The sequence below is a fragment of the Spermophilus citellus genome, assembly GCF_964194105.1.
Source record: "Spermophilus citellus genome assembly, chromosome: 4".
Taxonomy (NCBI): Eukaryota; Metazoa; Chordata; class Mammalia; order Rodentia; family Sciuridae; genus Spermophilus; species Spermophilus citellus.
The window spans coordinates 198,444,134-198,464,025 of NC_138185.1; the positions used below are offsets into that span (position 1 = coordinate 198,444,134).

General features: G+C 37.6%; 1 protein-coding gene across 10 annotated transcripts in view; it reads right to left on the minus strand.

Moving 5' to 3' along the window:
* NUMB (NUMB endocytic adaptor protein) overlaps positions 1-19,281 on the minus strand; it is a 176,484-nt gene extending 157,203 nt beyond the window's left edge. For 3 of the 10 annotated variants that reach the window (XM_081289448.1, XM_081289447.1, XM_081289444.1), the window contains exon 1: positions 19,180-19,281. The gene's annotated coding sequence lies outside the window, so the exon portion shown is untranslated. Of the gene's footprint in view, positions 1-9,058; positions 9,103-12,239; positions 12,317-19,179 lie in introns of those variants that run through there. The other 7 variants (XM_081289451.1, XM_081289456.1, XM_081289450.1 and 4 more) reach the window with 7 other exon arrangements.
* Between the last annotated feature and the right edge of the window lie 611 nt (positions 19,282-19,892).

The following is a 19,892-nucleotide window of genomic DNA, read 5'->3' on the forward strand; positions in this document are numbered from 1 at the left end:
GTTTACCACACCTTTTTAATGTAGTCTGGTTTTGTTGTTGTTGTTATTGTTGTTTTTAGTTTGTGTGTTTGTTTTTGCGGTACTGGGAATAAAATCCAGGGCCTCATGGGTGGTAGGCAAGCACTTTACCACTGAGCTATACCTCCAGCCCAAGGTAGTTTTAAACTACCTGTCTAAACAATTTTTTTAAAAATAATACTCTTTCCAAAACTGTCATCCAAAGGGAATATGGAATAATAGAAAAGAGTGGAGTGGGCAGACTCTAGGAAATTCCTAAGTATTATACCCAGCCAAAATTTTAAAGTAATTTAATTAAACACTTCTAAAAGGAAAAGTATTTTAGCAGCACACTCCAAATTTAGTAATGATTTTACTGATTTACTGATATTCACTTAAAATACTCTTATCTATAAAAGTGTAACTAGATTTTCATTACATTTATCCAATAAGAATGTATTGAATCCAGGCATGGTGGGGCACACCTATAATACTAGCTACTTGGGAGACTGAGGCAGGAAATCCAAGGTAAGTTGGAGACCAGCCTGAATAACTTTGACCATACCTCAAAATTTTTTTAAAAGTTAAAATAAAGGGCTAAGGATGTAGGTAGCTCAGTGGTAGAGTGCTCCTAGGTTCAATTCTCAGTAGAATAAATAAATAGAATTAAAGGGCTGAGGGTATAGTTCAGTAGTAGAGTACTTGCCTTTCATATGCAAGTCCTTGGGTTGTATCTCCACTATCAGGAGGAAAATCAACAATTATATTCATTAAATTACTCATAATAACTTTTAGAATAACTGAAATATTTCACCAAAAAAAAAAAAAAAAACTTTAAAGATCATCCAATACATCACATTATAAAAGAAGAAACAAAAACCCAGACGGTAGTTAGCCAAATCAAAGAATATGACAGTACAGGAATTAAACTCCTACCTTATGATTAATAAATTTACATTCACATATTCAACACATACATGAACATTTCCATTCACCCCAAGTTCTTTAAGCCATCCATGGTAGCAATAAGAATATCAAATCAGAAGTAATGGAAGCCATTAAAAGGTGTGATGAAGGAAACAGCCAAATATATACTTTCATTTCCTTAGATCCCCAGGTCCTCTTTCAAGGCAACTGGCCAAAAACTCTAGCCTTCCCCTGGAAAAATCAATCTTCTCTAAACCTAAACTAATGACAAAAACTAGTTACATGGTTTCAGTATGCAAACAATTCAGGATAAAAAAAACAAAAAAAAAAAGAGTTTTAACAACTACCATTCTTGTGTCACAAGTATTAACAGATTACCTCTGAATACCAAGTACTTAGGTATAACTTCATTAGGATCAATTATTAAGCCAAACACTTTTCATCAATTTCATATTTCACTCAGTTTCCAGAGGATTGGGGGGGGTCTGTTTGTTTGTTTGTTTTTCATATTGGGGATTGTACCCAGGGCCCTTTTACCACTAAGTTACATCCCCAAACCCTTTCAATTTGTATACTTTGAGATAGGGTCTTACTAAGTTGCTCAGAGCCTCACTAAATTGCTAAGGCTGCTCCCTAATTTGTGATCCCCTTGCCTCAGCCTCCTGTGTCCCTGGGATTACAGGTGTGAGCCACCACACTCAGCAGGAGATGTTATGATAAACACTGACAATTAGAAATTTCACAAAGATCTGAAGAATGTCTAAAAGTAGCTGTTCCAATTCTAAGACTCAATTATGGTTTAGAGAGAAATTACATCTTCTCTAAGAAAGTCCTCAATCTCAATGAAATTTTCTGTTAATTCAGATAAAACTTTCCTGGATATGACAAGAATGTTGGTAGTGAAGAGAAAGAGTGATAAAGAGGCTAATTGTTAACTCACAAATCTCAGCTTAAACTTGGGCCATCATTACCACATAATGATATATTCTAAAGACAAAATCGATTGCATTGAATTTAAATGACATTAGCAGTGAAAGCTATGGGATATGATCTGGAGTCTAACCACATGGGTTTGAATACCTGTCTCCACCACTTGCTCTCAGATATTGGGAATTTTTTTTTTTTTTTACCCATCCTGTTTCTGATTCCTTCACTAGAAAATAAGAGTAATAATCATACTCCAGAAGGGTCCACTGAGAGAATTAAATTAATGAAAAGTAAAGCACTTGAACAATTCCTGGAATATAACATTAGCTACTGATAGTATTATTGTTGTTGTTGTCGTTTAATGCCTTACTATAGTTCTCGAATGTGGCTCAAATAGTTTCCCAACCAGATTATGCAATTTTAATATTCCTAAGCCAATGATTCAATATACCAAATTCAAAAGGCAAGCTATATAAAACACAGCCTGCAGTCTTCCATTTGTCCTTTAATTATCAAAGTTTCCATTAATACTAATCAATAGCAAATATTTACTTAATGCCAAGAAATCAATATGGATTTCCACAATATGCAATTTCTAAAAAAATCTTGGAATAACTGATTTTCAATTTAGCATTAATTACAAATTAATCTCTATCTTAAATACCAAATTAATGTCTAGACCCATAGAGAGTAATGAAACTCAATGAACCTTTTATTAAGTTATTTACAGGGCTGGGGGTAGCTCAGTAGTAGAGCAAGTATTTAGCACGTGCAAGGTCCTGGATTCAATCCCCAGTGCATGCGTGTACACACACACACACACACACACACACAACATTTACCATCAATGGCAAAATTGCTTTTTTCAAAGATTTTAACCAAAACAAGTTCTTATTATTTTAGTCATCTGGAAAATGTAAATAAAACCCACTCTAAAACATTACTTCATAAAAACTAAAATGGATAAAATATTAACAATGCAAGTGGTGGCAAGAATGTAAAGCAACTAGATCTTACATGCTGCTGGTGGAGTATAAAGTGATATAACCACTTTTGAGCTGGGGTTGCGGCTCAGCGACAGAGGGCTTGCCTAGCACATGTGAGGCACCTGGTTTGATCTTTACCACCACATAAAAAAAAAAAAAACAAAATAAAGGAATGTTTCCATTTATAATTAAAAATATTTTTAAATGATATGGGCTGGGGTTATGGCTCAGTGGTAGAGTGTTTGCCTGGCATGTGTAAGGCACTGGGTTAGATTCTGAGCACCACATATAAATAAAATAAAGGTACATTGATAACTAAAAAAAAAAAGTTTAAAAATAAATGATATAACCACTTTTGACAAGTTCTTTTAAAAGTTAAACATGTATCCTGGGACCCAACAATTCTACTCCTAGGTATTTACCAAAGAGAAATAAAATATGTTCATGAAGATGTAGAGGAATGTTTACAGCAATCTTATTCAAATAGCCCAAAACTAGAAATAACAAAAATGTTTATTAAAAATAGAAATGGAGGGCTGGGGATGTGGCTCAAGCGGTAGCGCGCTCGCCTGGCATGCGTGCGGCCCGGGTTCGATCCTCAGCACCACATACCAACAAAGATGTTGTGTCCGCCGAGAACTGAAAATAAATATTAAAAATTCTCTCTCTCTCTCTCTCTCTTAAAAAAAATATTTAAAAAAAAATAGAAATGGAAAAACAGTGAGGGGTATTCATAAAATGGAATACTGTACCGCCTAGGAAGTATCTGTTGTCTACAATAACGATATAGAATTTACTATTCAATGAGGATATCTTATTATTTTCTTCAAATTCTTAAAATGCATTTTAAACAATCCCTACTTGAAGATCATTTTGGTTCTGAAAACATCCTTATTTTTTGTTTAGTAACTCACTTGAGTTTTCTTGCCACTATAAACTATTGAGAAATTTTTAAATTAGTGCTTTTGGAAGCAAACAAGTCCCAGAGTTTTTATTGAGTGATACTCTGATAAGAAACTCTTAAATGGATTTGCACATATATTTTATTTCTATGCTAACTCCTATCCATTTTCATCCTAACAAAGCTGTATTTTCCAAAATTCCCCATGTATAAAAAGAAGACTGGATTTAATTGACTATGATAGAAATGGTATCTTAGGATTAAAGAAAAAGCCTAGACTTCAGATAAATTTAATACTTGAATTGTGGTTTGCAATTGAAGTTTGCAATTTTCTATTGCTTAATAAAAAGAATAAAAAAAATATGAAAAAGGGAATACTATTCAGAAATAAAAAACAATGTATTAACATACACAATAACATGAATGAATCTCAAAAACATGTTAAGTCAGATAAAGTTAGGCACAGAACCTAGGAGGCTGAGGCAGGAGAATGCCAAGTTCAAGTCCAACCTCAGCAATTCAGCAAGGCCTTGAGCAACTTTGCAAGACTCTGTCTCAAAATAAAAAACAAAAAGGGCTGGGGATATAGCTCAATGGGTAAGGTGCCCCGGGTTCAATTCTCAGTTATTCTCTCCCATCCAAAAAAGAAGCCAGGAAAAAAAAAAAAAGAGTACATGTGGTATGATTCCATTTCTATGAAACCCAAAAACATAAAATCAGACAGTAGTTCATGAGAGGGAGGCCAAAAACTAACTTGATTTGAAAGAGACATGAGACAACTTTCTGCAGGTAAGTTATAGGCTTGAAGAATGTCCATCCTTAGATACCACCTAAGAATTTGTGATTACCCAAGAGAAAAATAAAGAATAGGAACAAGTAACTTCATTTAAAGGTTTGACTACTACAAGGTTAATGATTTTATTTAATTAATTAATTTATTTATTTACTTTGCTGGGGATTGAACTAAGGGCCTCATTCATAACTAAATCCATGCTCTACCACGGAGTTCCCTGTCCCAGCCCCTATGATATTTTAAATGTTCCACTAGTGATCAAATATATACAAATTTCAAAAACCAGTTACTATTTTCTCCCTATCAAATAAGCAAATATTTGTTCTCCATATCCCCATTAGCCAGTTTTTTTCAACACACATCCCCTCTTTTTGAGGTGATTTTTTTTAAAATGAATTAGGGATCAATATCATGGAAACTATGATAATTACTTCACAAGTACTTTGGGTTTCATAAAAAGGACACAAGAGACAACTTGCACTAGCTAGTCTACTGGGCAGCAGAGGACAAAAAGAATATGAGTGTTATTTCAGACATGAATACTTAGTTTAGTAAATGAAGTCAAAGGCCTTCAGGGTAAGCTAACAAATCTATAGTCAAGAAAAATTATAAAATTCAGTACAATGCAAATATAAACCAATCTGAACTAGAGAAAATAATTAGATGATTTTGTGATTTTCCACAGGACTGGGCTCAGCTCTTTTAAAAGAAACAAAAGAAGAGAAAGGCACCACAAGAAGTCAAGCCAGCAATCTGATTTCCCAGGAAACTAGTTCTTACTTGACAAAGAAGTGGCCCCATATTCTAAAAGAACACAACTCTTCAAGTAGAGGTGAGACATGTAAACTCAAATACTCTAAAAAAATGTATGCTCTTTCGTCTTAAGATCTCCAAAGAGGGGCTGGGGTTGTGGCTCAGTGGTAGAGCGCTTGCCTAGCATGTGTGAGGCACTGGGTTTGATTCTCAGCACCACGTAAACAAATTAAATAAACAAAATGAAGTTATTGTGTCCATCTAAAACTAAAAAAAAAATTTAAAAAAAAAGATTTCCAAAAGAGAATATTTAATGCCATTTTTAAAAGCCCAATTTAGAGTTAAATATTCTATAAACAAAGAATAAGTTTCTTTCAAAATGCTAAGTAGAATCGGGCATGTGGCTCAGTGTGAGAATGCTTGCCTAGCATGCGCAAGGCCCTGGGTTCAACGCCCAACACTACGAAAAAAAAAAAAAAAAAACAGAAAAAACAGCCTGTATAAAGGGAGAAAATATTTGTAAATTGTGTTTGGGCTGGGGATGTGGCTCAAGCGGTAGCATGCTCACCTGGCATGCGTGCGGCCCGGGTTCGATCCTCAGCACCACATACAAAGATGTTGTGTCCTCCGAAAACTAAATATTCTCTCTCTCTCTCTCTCTCTCTCTCTCTCACTCTTAAAAAAAAAAAAATTGTGTTTGAAAAGAGATTTATATCCAGAATATATAAAGAAGTTTTATAATTCAATAAAGACAACTCAAATTTGTTAGTGGGCAAATGTCAAAATCGATAATTCTTCAAAGACATACAAATAGTCAATAAGCACACAAAGATTCTCAACATCATCAACCATCAGGAAAATTAAAATGAAAACCAGAATTTCAACTTAACCTGCTAGAATGATTCTAATCAAAAAACAAATAAAGCCTGGGGGAAGCCGGGGGCAGGGGTCTAGCTCAGAGGCAGAGCTAGTACTTCCAAAGCTGTAGATTCCATTTCCAGGATGCAGCTAAATTTGAAGTTACTATATGACCCAACAATTCCACTGCTATGAAATTACTCAAAAGAAATGAATACATATCTATACAAAAACCTGTACATGGTTCATATCAGTTTTATCTGAATAGGCAAAAAGTGGAAATCCAAAATCTATTATTGGGAGTTAAATAGTTTGTATTTTAAAGTGTAATACATGCAGGGCTGGGGGTATAACTCAGCAGCAGAGCATTTGCCTAGCATGAGCAAGGTCCTGGGTTCAATCCTCAGCAGCATAAAAAAAAATTACACACACAATACAGCCATATAATGGAATACTACTCGTCAATAAAAAGGAATGAATTATTGACATACAGAAAAAAAATGGATAGATCTCAAATTAATTAGGCACAGTGAAAAAAGCCATATGGCGGTCTATTCCCTAAAGACCTAAAAAGAGCATGCTACAGGGACACTGCTACATTGATGTTCATAGCAGCACAATTCACAATAGCAAGACTGTGGAACCAACCTAGATGCCCTTCAATAGATGAATGGATTAAAAAAATGTGGCATCTATACACAATGGAGTATTACTCTGCATTAAAAAATGACAAAATCACAGAATTTGGAGGGAAATGGATGGCATTAGAGCAGATTATGCTAAGTGAAGCCAGCCAATCCCTAAAAAACAAATGCCAAATGTCTTCTTTGATATAAGGAGAGTAACTAAGAACAGAGTAGGGACAAAGAGCATGGGAAGAAGATTAACATTAAACAGGGATGAGAGGTGGGAGGGAAAGCGAGAGGGAAGGGAAATTGCATGGAAATGGAAGGAGATCCTCATGGTTATACAAAATTACATACAAGAGGAAGTGAGGGGAAAGGGAAAAATAATACAAGGGGGAGAAATGAATTACAGTAGAGGGGGTAGAGAGAGAAGAGGGGAGGGGAGGGGAGGGGGGATAGTAGAGGATAGGAAAGGCAGCAGAATACAACAGACTCTAGTATGGCAATATGTAAATCAATGGAAGTGTAACTGATGTGATTCTGCAATCTGTATACGGGGTAAAAATGGGAGTTCATAACCCACTTGAATCAAAATGTGAAATATGATATGTCAAGAACTATGTAATGTTTTGAACAACCAACAATAAAAAAAAGAAAAAAGCCATATGGATTCTCTCAAAAAAAATTTATACACACACACACACACACACACACACACACACACACACCCTATGATTCTGTTTACATAGAATTATGGGAAATGCAAATTAATGTATAATGATGGATAGCAGATCAGGGTTGTTTCCAGTAGGGGAAAGGGATGGACTACAAAAAGGCACAGAAGTAAGGCATGGTGGGACACACCTATAATCCCAGTGGCTCAGGGGGCTGAGGCAGGAGGATCACAAGTTAGAGGCCAGCCTCATAAACTTATTGAGGCTCTAAGCAACTTGGTAAGACCCTGTCTCAAAATAAAAAATAAGGCTGGGGTTGTGGCTCAGTGGTAGAGTGTTTGCCTAGTATGTGTGAGGCACTGGGTTCATTCCTCAGCAAAACACAAAATAAATTTTTTAAATAAATAAAATAAAAAATAAAAAGAGATGAATAAGTGCTCTTGGGTTCAAACCTTGGTACCAAAAAGAAAAAGAAAAGCACAACAATTTTGGGAGTGATAAGTATGTGTCTTGCCTTGAATGCATATATAAGTTCAAACTATACTTTATGTACAGTTTCATTTATGAATAAAACTGTCAAAAATGTATATGCTCTGTTGGGGGAAGAAATATATATTAGTGTTTCTGAAATGGTACATTTGGGTAAGAAAAAAAGTAGAAAGAGTAATCTGAGAGCTTTTATGTATGGCAAGCATTTTTAAAAGCCAAAATATTGAACCCAGGGCCTTGTGCATGTGAGGTAAGCACTCTACCAACTGAGCTACATCCCCAGCCCTTAAAAGCCAAAATATTGTAAGTGACCACACTTAGTAATAGCTGAATAAATCGTGGAAATAACCAAAGCTACTCTGAATTCAGTCTAGTCTTTAAAATAGAGATTTTTTTAAAAATCCATTTCAATATTTATTTGAATAATGAAAGTATACATACACATGTATGTTTAGAACATATTACTTTAGTATACAGATAATATTTGATAAACATAATAGATTGTAGAATTCTACTGCAGAAAACACCTACCCCCAATTTTGCAGGTAACAGACTAAAAACTGTTGATAAGGATATTCAATGCCAAGGAGACTCAATACTTAAATATTAGCATATAAAATAGAAATCTAATGAAAAATTTATCTAATAAGTTCCATAGTTATACTTCATATTCCAAAATAGTTTAGTGATTAGCTATAACTCATGCAGATAAGAATTTACTGTGACCTAAAAGCAAAACATAGCTGAATTAAAATGATGAAGATTCAAGTTTTTCCAAGGATAACTGAAAATATGAGTCAGGAGAATTCAAGATTCCTTTACATGTCAACTTAAGTTTAAGTTTCATAGTACAACTTAATGCATAAGACTTTCTTACAGTCCCTTCCAAAAACACAAAAAAAGTTTTTACCTCTGACCTGCTCCACTAAAAATGCTGGATCCTTGCAACAATAACCAACACTTACTGAGATATTTACTGTGAGCTAAGCACTATGTTAAACTGTTTAACTTTACGTGGATTATCTCAAATAATCCTCAAAGCAATTAACTTTTTCAGGTGAGAAAACTGAATAAAGCTAAGAGTTCATTTATGCAGAACCCAGTGGCAAAGGTGCACACCTACAAACCTGACTCAGGAAGCTGAAGGAGGAAGTTCTCAAGTTGGAGGCCTGCCTAGGCAACCAGGGAGAATCTGTCCCAAAATAAAACAAAAAAAATGGGCTGGAGTTGTGGTCAGTAGTATAGCAAGGACCTGAGTTCAATCCCAGCACCATAGAGGGAAAAAAAAGGAAGAAAAGATGATCAGTCATGTAAATGAACATTTGAAGTTGATTTTCTTACCAATATTTTCAATATAGTACATGGTAATGCTGTCACTGCAAGAGTAAGGAAGACTTAAACTATGATAGGAAATATTCTTTCATACTGCCAATAAATAATTTTCAAAAATAAGATTATGTCAACTCTTTAAAATAGTTAACCATTCAAAAATTAAGTTTATTGATGAAATTTAAAGAAAGTCATTACATCATGAATGCGATGGAAAATGCATACCTACTTTTCATCAGACGATTTAAAAAACAAAATAACTTTTTAGCAGCTTTCTACACATACAGACTCCCCCACCCCACCCTACCCAGCGCTGGGGAATTAAACATGTCAGGCAGGTGCTCTATCACTGAACTACATTCCCAGCATTTTTCATGTTGTTGTTGAGACAGGGTCTTGCCGAGTTGCCCAGGCTGGCCTCAAACTTGCAATCCTCCTGCCTTAGATCCTGAGTAGCTGGGAGAAAGAGTCTTCTTTCACCTCTGACCAAATTCTTTACTAAGGAAGATATAGGGCTTAACTTCTGAAATAAAAATCTAATTCTACTTGAATTGTGAAGAAAAATGTTGTTGTTGTTGTTTGCAATTTTTATTTCTTACTATTTAATTTTTGAGACATGATCTCACCATGTTCCCCAGACTAGCCTCAAACTCCTGGGCTTTAGGTGTCCTCCTGCCTCAGCCTCCCAAATAGCTGGAACAGGAGGCACAAGATACCTGGCCCAGCTTTTATAAAAATGTGTTAACTCTTGGGAAAAATAAGCTGATTCTTTTTTTTTTTTTTTTTTTTTTTAGTTTTCGGCGGACACAACATCTTTGTATGTATGTGGTGCTGAGGATCGAACCTGGGCCGAACCCGGGCCGCACGCATGCCAGGCCAGCACGCTACCGATTGAGCCACATCCCCAGCCCCGAAATAAGCTGATTCTAACTGGCATTTAGAACTAATTTAAAATCATTAATAATATTGTTAAATAAAGTCATTCAATAAAAGCAATGATTTTGATAATTAAATTAACATTCAATTGTTTTTTCTAGTAATAGGGTTAGTGGTTCCCACTGTTAACCAAACACTCATATGCTTAGAAGACCATGGAATATGCTAGAGATACAGCCTCTGACCACCCAAGGCTAGCCTCATCTGCCTCCTTCTAAAATATGGTCTGATCCACTAATCTAATTCAATCGCAAAGATAATAAATGCCTAAAATACATGTAAAGTTTTAAAGTCAAGTGTTTTTCTTAAATACCATATTGCTTATAATCACAGTATCTGGAATATTAACTTATCTTACAAAGAGAAATTTATAGTAAGTCTAAAGTTGTTTTAATTATTAACAATACCATGAATGCAGTGCCTCCTACAAGCAAAACATTATACAAAATGCTTTTCGTTTAATTCTCACCATCAGTCTAGTAAGGAGGATATATAAATTCCTCTTTACAGATGACAAAACTGAGTTTAAGAGAAGTTAAAGAAACTTCTCAATCAGTTAACTAATAAAATCAGAATTCAAGAACTTAGTCATAAAATTATAAACTTGAATTTTGTCTCTTTTACCATGCTTTTCTCTGAATACAAATGATACCTTTTTCAATTTCATTATGTGGCAATAACAGATATTTTTCTGCAATCATCAAGGTATTCTGAGGTTCTATAAGATCCTAGGTTTAGGGCTGGGGCTGCAGCTCAGTGGTAGAGCACCTGCCTCACATGTGTGAAGCACTGGGTTCGATCCTTAGCACCACATAAAAATAAATAAAGATACTATGTCCATCCACAACTACAAAAAAATTTTTTAAAAAAGAGATTCTAGGTTTAAAAAAAATAAAAGGATTAATCTTGATTATGAAATACTCAGAGCTAAATTTCCTTACAAGAGTTAATTCTATTACAAGCAATTAATAAATTATCCACATGATACAAGTAAAATGTACCAGAGCTACACATATGCACAACTGACCCAAATGAAGCACTGCTAACTTTGACTTTGCCAAGGCCAAAGGTATCCAAGATCAATCTTAACTAAGTCATAAATTTACCTGATTGCTAGTTCCTGGCTTTCCTGACTGCCTTTATTCAGAGCCATGCACTGTTCTACATATTTCAGTCCTGCTTCTTCCCTAACTAAATGGAAAAAAAATTAATAATCATTTTCAGATAACTATATATATGTTTGTATAACCAAGATTCCATAATTAAGATTTGGTTGTTACATCAGAGAATTTGAGACTGATTTTAGTTAAAAAGAATTTAAAGTAGCAGCCAGCAAATGAGGAGAAACAGAATTTGGATGGAGAGAAAGGGAGAAGTCACTGAATATTAATTACTAACATAGCAATTCCTTGATTAATCCATTCCATGACTAAGGGGAAGCCTGGCAGGGTGGTGCACACCTGTTATTCTATCTATTTGGGAAGCTGAGGCAGGAGGACTGAAAGTTCAAAGCCAGCCTGAGCACTTGGTAAGACCCTGTCTCAAAATTAAAACATTAAAAAGGGCCAGGGATGGGCTGGGGATATGGCTCAAGCAGTAGCGCGCTCGCCTGGCATGCGTGCGGCCCGGGTTCGATCCTCAGCACCACATACAAACAAAAGATGTTGTGTCCGCAGAGAACTAAAAAATAAATATTAAATAAATAAATAAATAAAAGGGCCAGGGATGTAGTTCAGTGGTACGGGTACCTGATTGCTAGTTCCTGGCTTTCCTGACTGCCTTTATTCAGAGGCATGCAATGTTCTACAGATTTTAGTCCTGCTTCTTCCCTAACTAAATGGAAAAAAAATTAATAATCATGTGTGAGGCCCTTGGTTCAATCCCCAGTAGCACAAGGGGAAAAAAAAAAAGGATGACTAGGGAGTCCCTTCCTAATCCTTTTCTCCACTGGAGAGGACAAGTAGGAAGGCTTGCCCTAGCTATGGTTGCTATTCCCAGAATTTGCAAAAGCAGAGATAATGTTGAGTCCTCTTCCAAACTCACATGCTCAAGGCTGGGGATGTAGCTCAGTGGTAGAGCACTTGCTTAGCATGCTCAAGGCCCTGGTTCCATCTCCAACACTGCAAAAACAAACCAAAACAAAAAACAAAAAACCCAGTGATAAATCAACATGGTCCTACACAGCCTCTCATTCTCTAGGACTAGCACTTCTCAGTCTATTTACTTGCATTCTGACATGATTTTTTGAGTGGAAGAAAACAAAGGAAGATTTATAACAATTAAAGCTGCAGAGAACTAAGAATAAGTACATGGAAGAATGCTGCAAATAGGACCATCCTCCTTTACATATGTCACTCCAGGAAAACTGCCAAGAACCACTCACTTCTCTAGACATACTTCCTGCAGATTCTCCAGACTCTTCCTTAAGCACATGTCTGTATTCTCATTCTCTAGTATTCCTTATTTTTGCTTTAAGATCTCTAAGTGCATAATTTTATATTCTCCAGAATATATGGAAATAGTGTACTAGTATTTAGTAACAATACTAGTACTAGTATTTAGTAACTATTCATCATTATCTGTGTCTCACTTCTGAATATAAATCCTAAAGTCCTATATAGTATTTCTACCTATAATAATGAAATTTACAATGTTATGCTTAAATTTTGTTACTAAAGCATTTACCATAATGTCAAGATAAAAATAAGATGGCAAAAAAATTCTTTTTGATTTAGAAAGGTTTTTTTTTTGGGGGGGGGGTTGGGGGGGCGCAGGTTAGCCCTTTTTATTTTTAGACAGGGTCTTAATAATAAATTGCTTAGGGTCTCATTAAATTCTGACATTGGCTTTGAATTTGTGAGCCTCCTGCCTCAGCCTCGGGAGCCACTGGGATTTCAGGCTGCACCCTATGAGAATACATTATTTCATTTCTCTTAGCCCTTCAAGGAAATACAAATCAGGGTTCAGAAACTTGCAGAATTAAAAATCTTCCTAAAAATCAAAATCTATTAATATTAAACACAATGTATGTGTTTTAGAAAATCCCAAATAAAATGTAGCTTTTCAATTACTTTATTACATAAAATACTTTTTTTTAAGATGGTAAGTTTACTAAGTGACCTTTCCTTTTTTAAAAAATTTGTTCTAATTAGTTATATATGACAACAGAAGGTACTTTGATTCATTGTACACAAATGGAGCACAACTTTTCATTTCTCTGGTTGTACATGATATAGTCACACCATTTGTGGAATCTTACATGTACCTCGGGTAATGGGCCAAGTGATTTTTCTGATAAAGAAATTCCTCCTCCATCCCCCAACACTGGAGATTGAACCCAGGAGTGCTCTACCACCCAGCACTTTTTATTTTTTTTTCTCCCCCAGACAGGGTCTTGCAAAATTATCCAGGTTAATGTTCAACTTGCAATCCTTTTGCTTCAGCCGCCCAAGTAGGTGGGACAACAGATGTCAACAACCACACCAGACTGACAACAGAATTCTTGAAGCAAGCTAAAAACCAGATACAGAGGGTTTGCGCTTTACATAACTATATTTTTAGGCACCAAAATTTCCATTAAGATTTAATGTATGAGCCAGGCACGGTGGTGCATGCCTGTAATCCCAGCAGATTGGGTGGCTGAGGCAGGAGGACCGTGAGTTCAAAGCCAGCCTTGGCAACTTAGTGAGGCCCTATAACTCAGCAAGACCCTGTCTCTAAATAAAATATTTTTAAAAAGGGCTGGGGATGTGGCTCAGTGGTTAAGTGCCCCTGGGTTCAATCCCTGGTACAAAAAAAAAAAAAAATTAATGTATGGGTAGTTGACAGCAGCCAGATGCTTGTAATCACAGAGACTCGGGAAACAGATAGGACGATCACAAGTTCTAGGCCAGCCTGGGTAATTTAGGGAGACCTTGCCTCAAAATGAAAAATAAGAGATGTAGCTCAGTGATAAAGGCCTACATTCTATCCCATGGGTAGGGGTTGGGTGAAAAAGGATAAGATTTGGGCTGGGGGTGTACTCAGTGGTATAGTGCTTGCCTAGTACATGTGAAGTACTGGGTTCAATCCTCAGCACTTCATAAAAACAAATAAATAAAATAAAGGTTATTAAAAAAAAAGAAGAATGCAGGGCTGGGGGTCATAGCTCATTGGTAGAGTGCTTGCCTCACATGTGTGAGACACTGGGTTTGATCCTCGGCACCACAGAAAAATAAATAAAATAAAGGCATTGTGTCCATCCTCAACTAAAAAATATTTTTTAAAAAATGCAAAAACAATTTCTTTTATTTAAAAAAATAAAACTTCCATGAAATAGAAAATAAACTTGATTAACTCATTAATTAAACTTCCATTTAAAAAAAAATCATTTATCTGAATAAACCTTGGTAAGTGAAACTGAATCTCACAAAATAATACAATTAGGAGCACACAGTTTCTTTGGGATTTAAAAAAACACAATTGATTCAACTATGGCTTAACAGATCTCACTGCAAAATGAGTTGAGCAATTAAAGCTATTTATAGATAAGTATGATTAAATTATGGATAAATAATAATTCAACTGAATAAAGTCCATTTATTAAGTAACCAAACTGTTCAAGGTTCACAATTATGTAGAATGAACTTCTAGATTTTTTCCCCCATATTTAAGATTTTACATTTTTCCATCACTTGGTGTAGAAATGAGTGATCTATATAAATGTAAAATGACTGAAAGTGTTAGGGATATTCCATTTACCTCAATTCAAGAAATCAAAAGCTTTCATCTATGGAAACTTTGTGACAAAAAACTCAGTACATTTGTTTTGTTTAAAAAAAAAACAAAAACAAAAACCTGCTTTTGCTTTTGATTTCAAATATGTTATTTGAAGGCTGGAAAGCATAAACTTTTTTAAAGAAATAGAAATACTTGTAATCGAATTACATTTTTTAAAAATTCCATTAGTTATTGATGGACCTTTATTCATTTATTTATATGTGGTGCTGAGAATCGAACCCAGTACCTCACACATGCTAGGCAATCGCTCTACCACTGAGCCACCACCCCAGTCCTCAAATTACATTTTTTTAAAGGAAAAAAAAATATCCAAAAATCTTGATGTAAAGCTATGGAAGGTTATATAATATATAATATGAAAGGTTATATAATATCCTGGATTAAAAATTGTAAAGAAAGCTACAAGGGGACTGGGGATGTGGCTCAAGCGGTAGCGCTCGCCTGGCATGCGAGCGGCCGGGTTCGATCCTCAGCACCACATACCAACAAAGATGTTGTGTCCGCCGAGAACTAAAAAAAATAAATAAATATTAAAAATTTCTCTCTCTCCTCTCTCACTCTCTCTTTAAAAAAAAAAAAAAGAAAGCTACAAGGATCTCTTTCAGTTTTCAATATTGATTTTTGTTCTCATATCCATAAAAACAGATCTAAATCAACTCTATCTTTTTTTCAAATAAACCATCTAGTTTTCAAAAGAAAAAAAATCAAATCAAGAAGAACATAAAACATATTCTTCTTTTAAAATTTTTTTTAGTAGATGGACACGATACTTTTATTTATTTATTTTATTTTTATGTGGTGCTGAGGATTAAATCCAGTGCCTTATACATGTGAGGCAAGCACTCTGCCACTGAGCCACAATCCCAGCCCAATGTACATATTCTTAATATAACTTTGCATAAATACTGTGGATTACCTTTAGGTTCCTCAAGTTAAATTTACAACGTATGCCACAACCAGTTCACTCTCTGGGGAGAAAACCAATGAAACAAAAGCTCCTGCTTAATAAACAATTGTCTTTGTAGGTAAGCCTCTATCCCAGTGCATTTTTCGGTCAAGTATTAACACCATTTTCTTCTCTCTACAGAAAGCTAGAAATCATATTGCTGGTTCCCTTAAAAATGTATTTTGTATTAGGTCAAGAAAAAAGCCAAGAAAATATTTTGACAGTCTAAACACAATACCTTTTCACTTTGTTTTGAAATGTTTCTTATTTTATTTTTGCTTACTTTCCATATCTGAAATGTTCTCAAATATTTCAGTGTCAGTTGTTTACTGTCAATACATCTGTGTATACTTAGGGTTTTTATATTTTATTATTATTATTACAGACAATGCTTTACAGTACAGTGGGGGGGGTGTAAACTAGAGGGCTCAAGTGAAACAAAAGTGGAAAAACAGCAATTTCTCTTAAGTCCTTAAGCCAAAAGATTCTCAATATCCAAAAATATGGAGTCAGAGGCACAACACAATATATAACACCAACACAAGAGAAACCAAATCAGAAACCAAAAAATTTAATGAAATGTCATCATCTGAGATAGGATAACCATGTAAAGATCTATGAGTAAATAACCCAGCGCTTAGATATTAGAGAGTTGCTCTTACTATACTGAATGGCTCAAGAGTTTCTCAAACTTTGAATTTAAAAGTTCATTTTACATTATGACCTAGTACAAACATGTTTGAGAAATTTCCCAAAATAATACTTTTCCTTACCAACTAGTTTATTCTGTTCTACTTCATTGTATTTCCCATGCTGATGTAATCTGGAAATCTGATTTTATAAATTACTAACTAATCATGATCCAAAGTTTTAAAAACAGGCTTAAAAAAGGGTACCCTGGGGCTGGGGGTGTAGTTCAGTGGTAGAGACTTGCCTAGCATGAAATATATTTAAAGGGGGGGTGGTGTCACCTATCCTTTATAATAGGATCCTTTTTGCAATTTGCCTCTAATTGTTTCTTTTGCAGGATGGGCAGGTAGTTTCAGGCTGCTAATTATTACTATTTCCTTAAAAGCAAGTAGTTCTTAAAGTACAGTCCCTTAACCAACATAAGCATCACTTGAGATAAATATAAATTCTTGGGTCCCACCCCAGATCTACTGAATCAGAAACCCCAGGTGGAGCCCAGCATGGTGACACCTGCTTGTAATTGCAGCTACTCAAAGCTGAGGCAGGGGGATCACAAGTTCTAGGGCTGCCTGGGCAATTTAGTGAGACCAGCAGTCAAAACAAAATTTAAAAGGGGTACCCACCCCTTTTGTGGCCCAGCTCAGTGGGATACTGCTCACCTAGCCTGCACCAGGCCTTGGGTTCAAACCCCAATACCACAAAACAAACAAAAACAAACCCCAGGTGGGGCCAAACAATCTGTAGTTAGCAAGTGATTCTGAGGTTAAAAAAAAAAAAAAAAAGTTTGAAGATCTCCACCTTAAAGAACTCAGATCTTTAGCCTCTACTCAACAATCCAATTCACAGTGCTATGTTCCAGTCACTAGTCTAAAAGCTCTACAAACACTAACATGTAAAAATAAATAAAAATTTAGAACCCTATTAAATAAAAACTCTTAGTAATTGGGGGAATTCTGGCACCATGGGGCATGCCTGCAATCCCAGCTTTTCAGGAGGGTAAGGCAGAAGGCTCACTAAATTCGAGGCCAGCCTGGGAAATTTAAAAGACTCTATCGCAAAATAAAAATTTTTAGAAAGAGTCAGGGATGTTGCTCAGTGACAAAGTGTTTGCCTATCACGCCTGTGGCCCTGGGTTCAATATCCAACACTCCAAAACAAAACCAAAAAACTATCAGTCTCCCTAATATACAGATGAGAAAACCACAGTTAAACTGATCAAGCCAGGTGGTGGAACTAGAATTTAAATTTATTTTCAATTTAGCAGGGTATGCCTATCCTTGTCATGAATATCTTCCTTCTGATCAAGTCCCCAGTTCCATTCCCTTAGTTCAAGTACTCCTCCCCTTTCCCCTCTCAAATTCCCCGTCCTGTCAACGTCCTTATTTTCTAGTATTATGGCTGTCGTCCTAAAACAAATTTCTAAAGCAGTGGAATGCAAGTTACTTAACCTTGCTTTTTAGGACCTTTTCTCTGGTCCTAGATGGGATCTTAGTATTAATTATGAAGCTGAAGTTTCTAGTCTTTCTGAAGACCTTAGAACCTATTACTGGCACCACCATTAATTTCGCTTATCTACTGTCCTGGCTAGTCTCCACAGGACCACTACTCTCTTCCTGCGCAACTTTCTCGCTCGCTGGCGGCGTCTACTACTCCCTTCCTACAGGGAAATTACTCTTCCCCTCCCACCTCCACCCACCTCCATTCCATTTCGCTGGAGGGAACTTCCACTTCCCCGCGGAACCCTCACCCGATCTACTCCTCGAGGATTTCTTTCCTCGTGTCCCGGGGATCTTCAGATCCACAAGCTGCCGGTCCGGTCTCGGGTCTCTGATCCCAAACTAGCCGGGGGGGGGGGCAGGGCGCAGCGGTTCCTCCCCCGAGACGGTTCAAGGTCTCGGCGGGTCCGACCCTCGGAAGACCCGCCGCTCGCCATCTCCGCAGGGGCCCTTCCCCTCCGGACGGCCGCCTTTCTCAGGAGACTTCTCAGCCGGCTCAGTGCCTTTCCTCAGACGTCCCACTCGGACCCAGGCCGCCCCCTGTCACTCCGGACCCCGGCCGCCCTCGGGCTCCCCACCTCCCTCTCTCTCCGATAGGGGCCACTCCCTTGACCCCCAGCTCTGGCCGCACCCGCTGCTCCCGAGCTTTCGGGGGCTCCCCCTCTCACTCCCAAGTTGTCCTAGTTATTCCCAAGTCACCCCGCCCTCGGACTAGTCACCCTGGGTCACCCCCCTCTCTCTGGGACCCCAGTCGCTAACGTCTCCTCAGGGAGCTACCTCTCACACAGCCGCCCGCAGTCAGCGCCCCAGACCCGAGCAGCGGGATGTCCCAAAGGACCTCCCGGCCTGACCCGCTGGTGTCCGGCGCCAGCCTACCTTCCCAGCGCGAACTCCAGGAACCGGGCCATTCTCCCACCAGCCCAGTCAGGGCGAACTTGCCTCCGCCCTGGCCCCGGCCCCAACCCGGCCCGTAGTCCAGGCCCCCTTCCTCCGGCCTCCGCCTCCAGAGCGCTGAGCTGGAGTTTCCACCCCACCACGGCCTCCAGACCTGAGGCCCACGTTACAGACTCACCTGCCGGGGCCCCCGACCAACTCCCGGGCTGCTGCCTCTACCTCGGCCGCCAGTAGCCACCAAGCGCCACCACCTCCCCCATGACAACAGGCCCACCCTATATCATACTTCCGACCTATCCATTGGACCGTGGGGCGGCGGCTCTCTGCTATGATTGGTTCAATTTACCCGCCCATCATCGCGTCTTTAACGCCCCTTTTCCTGGACTGTGTATTCGCCCCCGCCCGGACCTGGAGAGCCTTATACCAAGCTTTATTTGTAATTGGTTGATAGTTGGGCAGTTCGAAGTTTTGATAGGCTGCTTGAAGTGTCTGTTAAGTTAACTGGCAAAGGATGTGACCACCACGGTTGATTCAAGCTTGTGCAGTTTGGTTGCGCAGTAGAAAGCAAAGAAGTGGCAGACGCTCACATCCGAGGTTTCTGGGGAAGGGTTAACTCTTTGTTGTGGAATGAAAACTCTTCCCCTTCTCCGGCTCCCTTCCTACAAGGCGAAGCTTATCAGTGCCAACTTACTCACAGAGGTAATCCTTGCAAAACACCAATACCAGAGGTTGTGCTTAAGAAGTATTTCTAATCCCCTGGAAGAAAGGTACTGTAGAGATAAAATTTTCCCCTTTCCAATGGGAAAATAAACAAGGAGAGAAATGAATTACAGTAGATGGGGTAGAGAGAGAAGATGGGAGGGGAGGGGAGGGGGGATAGTAGGGGATAGG